This window comes from Helianthus annuus, chromosome 14, assembly GCF_002127325.2.
Source record: "Helianthus annuus cultivar XRQ/B chromosome 14, HanXRQr2.0-SUNRISE, whole genome shotgun sequence".
In the NCBI taxonomy this organism is placed as follows: domain Eukaryota; kingdom Viridiplantae; phylum Streptophyta; class Magnoliopsida; order Asterales; family Asteraceae; genus Helianthus; species Helianthus annuus.
In genome coordinates this window covers 154064765-154071852 of record NC_035446.2, presented here as the reverse complement: position 1 = coordinate 154071852, position 7088 = coordinate 154064765, and positions in this window count along the sequence as shown.

Sequence of the window (7088 nt, the reverse complement as noted above, 5' to 3'; positions counted from 1 at the left end):
TTCCGATTCAAAACGAGAAAATTATGATCGAATTCGTTGATAAGGGTTAAAAGCGTCGAACTTTGAAAGTAATGACTTTTCGAGTAATAATAAATTAACCAAGGGTTAATACGTTGGGTAAAATTTCCGAGGCCCTTATTCGTAAATAAACGAGGCCCTAAAACGCAAAGTTACCCCTTCGAAACCGAAAGGTCAGGCCAATAATGGCAAAAGATTTGAAAATCTTGGAAATCAAGTCTCAAGCGGGCCGCGTTAAAGATATGAGTTATCTTACGCGGGCCGCGAGCCATGTGTAGATTCGTTTACTGACAATAGGATCCAGGCGACCCGCGTAAAGGTAGCCTGATCCTTAACGCGGGCCGCGTCAAGGCCCCAGTTGCAGAAAACGTGCACAGGTTCACTGTTTGCTGTTTTAACCGACCTTGGATGCAATTATGGCAGCATGGGCGCCCCCTACACATCCCCTAACACCCAGGGACAGTGGTTGAACATCCATGATCAATTATAGACCTTGTTGTCATGATCTAATGCACAAATTTTCACTATAAAAGGCCATAAGTTGTGCACATTGTAACCACACCTTCATTCTTCACTCCTGGAGCTTTCTGGAGCACAAGAACTCTCTTCTAGCATCTCTGGTCGTGTACCAAGCTTCTGTAAGTGTGCCTAACCCTTTGTGGTTTAGTTTTTACATAGTTATAGCTTAAAAGTCAATCTGTCGTAATTAACGATTGACTTGACGATAAATCACAAATGGTCCAGTTATTTTTCGAATCAAAGGTAGTTATATGTTGGTAATTATGTGGGCATTAAACCCCTAAAAGGGCACTCTCTGATTCCCACTCTAACTAGTCCAAATGTCGAGTCAAACTTGCTTAGAAAAAGTCAACAGAATGCTATTTTGCGATTTTACGCATAATCAGTAATGTAGATGGCGTGTAACCTGTTTTAACACTCATGAAACATGATAATAAGTATATTAACTAGTCTAAGCTTGTTTGATCCGACCATTTACTGTTTTGACCCGGTTCGGAACCGAAAGTCGCAAAACTTTGACTTTTGCTTTGACTTCAGTTCTGACCCGTTATGGTATGATTTAGATATGCCTTAGGACTCTCTTAGGACCAGGTTACATGATGGTATAACCCTCTGTGACCGGTTCGTGGTTTGTCCGAGTCGTTAGCACATTTCCGTTAAAAGCTTAAAAGTTGACCGTAACGCCCTTTTTACTTCAAAATGAGAATTTTGGACATGTGAAAGGACAATAACCTTAGTTACTGATTTCTAAGCATGTCCCTAAAATTTCACGTCAATCCGAGGTTTAGAATAGGAGTTATGCTAAATAGCGCAATTACGGAAACTTTAGTAATTAAACGGCGCATTTAGCGTAAAGCCTATCTAAACCCAAATTTCGACACCAAACCTTTTACAAACTGATGTAAAATAATATTTTGGGATTTTTAAAGATTTTTAATTATTTTTAACCTGCTCATAACCTACGGTTATGGCATCGGTTCGGTAAATACCAAATATACCCTTTTTGGACATAACTTGAGTTCTACAAGGTATTTTGACCCGATTCCAAGTGCTACTGATTTTAAATAATAAATAGAGTATTTTGGACTTTATAAACTGTTTGGAAAACTCAGATTTCCTGTAGAACTCAGAAACCTCTTTTATAATCTTTAAATTGACCGAAATACTCCTACGGGGCATTTATTGGATTTAAACTCATTACGGGCATTATGGAAGATATCCTACAGATACCACAACCTCTTTAAAGCATATTGACTTAGGAAACCTGTGTAGGACTCTCGTGGTTACCCGTTACGCCTTTTGCGCGCACGGTTTGGTTTATGTAACTAGTTTACATAAACTAGCCGAAACGGGTCAAACCTTATCGTTTATACTTCAAAATACAAAGTGTGGTTATTATACCCATATAAAACAGGTCTTCAAACTTGTTGGGTCTAAACCACATTCCATTCCCGGTTTTCGCCTTCACGCGACTAAACTGTATATATCCTTTGAAACTGACCGGTCTAAGCTAAGGCTAAATTAAAGACCCGTTTGGATTCTAATAGGTTGTTTAAACCTTCGTTCCAGAATAGGAGACCCGTAAAAGAAACTTGCATTTTATTTGATTAAGGATATTACTTGCTCAGGTAAATACTTTTAACTTATTTTCCGTTATACGGGCTTGGGTTACGGTATCTAAAATACCGCTTGGTCGGGCAATTGACCCCAACTCATTAGTAGTCGGGTGATTTCAATGTGACCTGTTTAAAAATTGGTTTTGTTGGCTTTACGCCTTTGGGAGCTTAATGACCATGTCCCGGATATCCTTGGCATCATTTTACGAAATAGCCACGACCCCGACACACGGGTGTAGGCGTACACCCGTAATGTGTCTATATTATTAAAGGTATAACCGATGGTTTTCCCGCCACGGCTTTATGCTATGTGGCGTGTCTATTAACCTTAAACCCGGCACGACCCGGGCGACCGAACGCATAGTGAACATGTAATTCTTTTACAAGATTTAGTTATAAATTATCCCAAGTTATAAAGAGTTTGTGCCATGTGCATTCAAATCAATTTTATTAAACATTTTACAAAAGTGTCGGTTGAATGTATTTACCAGTGTAAACTGACGTATTTTCCCCAAAAAGATTAATGCAGGTTCTACACGTAATAGGCTGGCCACTCCTTAGCATCGTTAGAGTCTCGCAAGCTTGTGATGCCAATATCTGTTGAACAATTATTTTTATATCTTATTTTGATCCCCTGTGGATTATATTTCGACGATTGTGATACTTGGATATTACATTTAATAGTTGAAATATATTTATCTTTATGCTTCCGCTGTGCATTTATATACTGTGTGGTTTGATTATATTGTTGCCAACTACATCACGGTAATCCTCCACCGGGCCCACCGGTGACACACGTGGAAATCGGGGTGTGACAATAGTAGCTAAACCTTGAAGTTTGACTTGTTGGGACTTTTGAAATTTTCTAGATGTTGGTAGCTAATTAAAAGTATGTTTTTGTTAAGTATTTGAAAAGGGTCGTATTTTATTTGGAATTAAGTCGGTCAAAACAGGGATTGTTCACATTACGAACAGATCATGTAAAATTTTTCTAAAATAATTGTTGAAATTTCTTAAGTTCTAAAGTGTATGGAAATGGGATCTTATAGATAAGAAGGGGAAACACCTTTTGCATAGTTGCCTACTAGGAAAGAACCGCAACTGGAAGCCGTAGTTCAAGAAGCCACATCGCTTGGGACAATGTCTTTTGCGCAACTTATGTAACTAACATGCTTAATGTTAGTCACATAACTTGCAACCACAACATTTCTATAAAATCTCTAGCTTATGTAATTAACCATATCGATGTGACTCAACGATAACTGACTGAATATAACTATAAATCTAGCTCCCGCCGCATAGCGGCGGGTTGCATTTCTACTATAAGTATAAATATAAATTTACAACAAGTTGAAACATTGGGTGTTGTACCCAATGTTTTGGGGGTTTTTCAAAAAAAAATAATGTTTCACTTTAAACCCAAAACTATTAATTTTGTAGTTTTAACCCAAAAGTTTTTAGTTTTTCCAATTTAACCTCACAACCTTTTTACTTTCAACTTTGATCCCCTATGTTTTTCATATTTTGCAAAATTTTTCGTTTTACGTTTGGATCTAAATTTTGCGACTTAACATGGCATAATGTGTGTGTGTGTGGTTCAACGATTTTACGTTTTGTTATACGTTTTGTTCTAAATTTTGCGAGTTAACATGGGGCAACGTACGTTTGTGGTTCAGTTTACATCATCTATTTTTTTCCCGTTTAATAAGTTCGTCACAACGCGCGAGTCCTAAATCGAGTTAATTGTTATTTTATATGTTTTATATGTCGATCTAATTTTTCCACTTCAATGTTGATGGTCATTGGCTATAGTGTGTCATTGGTGCTATTTGTCACGTTTTTACGCCCCCGCCGCAACGAGGGGAGCTTAATACAATAGCCAATAAGTTATTTATATGGATACAACTCATGTAACGTTGTAATTATGATACCATTAATTGTATTGAACTTATTTGGTGAATTACTTATCTGTATAAGATAGTAATACAGACGTAACCGACAAAAACATTTTTAACACATTGTAAATGTGAATCTAATCAACAGCATGTCAATTTCGTTGGCCACGACGCAACGCACGTGGATGAACCTTCTAGTTAAAGTTAAAAAGTAAGAAAAATAATTATTATAATTTTAAAATAATAAAAATATAAAAAGCTGTATATAATATTATAATATTAAAGTTATAATTCATTAAATTATATATATAATACATAATATATAAATATATAATATTCATTAGATTATATTATATATAGATATATAATACAATTATATAATAGTATAATTTACAACATAACTGTGTATATGGTGATTCTACTCTATGCATAGTGTTTTCAGTTTCGGACTGGACCGGCCGGTCGGACCGGAAACCGGAGGTTAAACCGGTCTGGGTCATGGTGTCGGGCCGGAAATGAATTGAACCGGAGTTGAACCGGCGAACCAGCGGTAGGTCCGGGAAACCGGTCGGTCGGACCGGTTTTTTGAAGGGTTGGACCGGCTTTATATATATTTTTCAGATTTAACCCTATTAATTTACATCAGTTAAATATCTCTGTTAAAACATCTCATATGCTTGCCATGTGAGGGTAATTTGGTTATTTCAGTCCAGCCCATTATAAAAAAAGAAGTTAAATACATGGTTGCTCCCACCCCGCCCTCTTCTTTTTCCCCAAACCACCACCACCATCTCATCTCCTCCACCTAATACCCACCACCATTGAATCCCCATAACGATCTAATCCCCAAAATTAGGCACTTAACATGAACATTCATATCTATAAATTCCATATTATCCTCTGGTACACACATAAATATTTACGATACCTTCCGGTTCTTACGTTCTGTCCGACCGGTCGGACCATTGAACCAGTAAGAAGACCAGTTCGATGTGCGGTCCGGTTATGAAAACATTGTCTACAAGGGTGTTCTAAACTATCCGTATCTGTAAAATCCGGTCCGAATTATCCGATACCCGAATCCAAAATTTCGAATTCGGATTCGGATAGTGATTTTAAAAGTTTTCGGATATTTCGGATATCCGGTTTTAAACACCCCTGTCTATGCATGACATATGTTTTGTGCTATTGTATGTTGTATGTTAAGTAATATTGTTTGTACATTGTTATTTTGAAGCCACGTGTCACTTTTATGTCTACATTCACAACTTTACCTTTACTTTTTTTTTCTCTCCCTAAAATATAAGAGTACTCATTATCAAAGATTCAAAGGTTTGAAAGATTCACTCAAATCAAATCACTAAATCGTCAATTCAAGTTTGTCACTCACCGTGAAATTATTAATTATTTAATATAGTACCATGCTTGTAACTATTGGTCTACCTGTGTTCCACTTTTAGTAGTCACTATGAAATTTACATTTATATATTATAAATTTCTAATATGTTTATGCATTGAATGTTGTATACCATGTTTAGGGATGTTTTCAATAAAAAATTGATTTTACACTTTAATCCAAAATTATTTAATTTTTCACTTTTAATCTAAAAGTTTTCATCATTTGCAATTTAATCTTACAATTTTTTTTTATTTTTAACTTTGGTCCCATATACTTATCATATTTCGTAAAAATTTTGTTTTACGTTTCGTTCTAAATTTTACGAGTTAATACAGTGTAACATACGTGTGTGGTTCAACGTTATTATATTTCGTTTAACACTTCATTCTAAATTTGAGTTAACACGACGCAACGTACGTGTATGGCTCACCGATTTTACGTCGTTTTTCCCGTTTAACATAACAGGTTCGCCGCAACGAGTGGGTACAAAGTCGAGTTAGTTATTATTTTTTATGTTTTACTTTACAATCTAATTTCTTCACATTAATACGTGCTGGTTGTTGGCGGTGGCATGACTTTGGTACTATTTGAAACAGTTTTACACCCCACCGGTGGGGCTTAGTACTAGTTATTAATTATTTAATATAGTACCATGCTTGTAACTATTGGTTTATCTGGGTCACACTTATAAATTTATTTGGGTCTACTTTGGGCCACAATCTCATTTCACTAGAGCTTATATATACTTTTTCCACAAAATAATAATTATTATTATTTTTTTTTCATAAAATCGTAAATTCAATGTAAAATCATTAAAACAAACAAGTTACGAATAAAATGAATAAAAGAAGATCAACCAAATTAACTTTTCATAGGCATTCACTTTTTTCCAACAAAGATGAGTGACGTCTTTTGACTCGTGGACATCAGTAACATCTATTATTGTCTCTTTTCAGAGCCCCGTTTAAAGTAATTGACACGTAAAAACTTAGAAGGTATCAGGAGAAGATTCATATAGGGTTACAACGGGTCGAATAACAAAATTAGGTGGATAGCTTGGAATCGAGTCATGAGAGCTAAATCCAAATGGGGCGTCGGTCTTGGGAGTATTAAGGAGATGAATATGGTTCTAATTGCTAAATGGTGGAGTAGGTATAAGGATGATAATAGCCGGTTGTAGGCTAAGGTTGTGGAAGTGATTCATGTCGGGCCGAGGTGTAAAAAAGCCATTTCATTCAAGTCAAACTTTACTGGTGTTGGAAGAATATTATGTCAAATTAGGGAGACTTCCAGAAGATCAGTTTAGAGATGATTAATATTTTGAGGTGTGAGTTGGGGTCCGGTAATAAGAATCTGTTTTGGCTCAATATGTGGCATACAAGGGTGAAAATTTACAATGGTTGTCAAACCAAAAAAGAGCTAAAGTCACAAATTGCTATGATGAGTTAGGTTCCCAGAATTTAGAATTTATTGGTGTTAAAGTTGGAAATCTCCGGTTGAGCAGTGGCCTAACTCGATCCGAGACCAACTTAGGTTGCTTTTGGAATTTGTCTCTCAATGTTTCTTTTAAACATACTTCTGATCACTGAATGGGTGCAAATGATTCGATCACAACCTAAATAAGATGGAGAATAGAAGAGG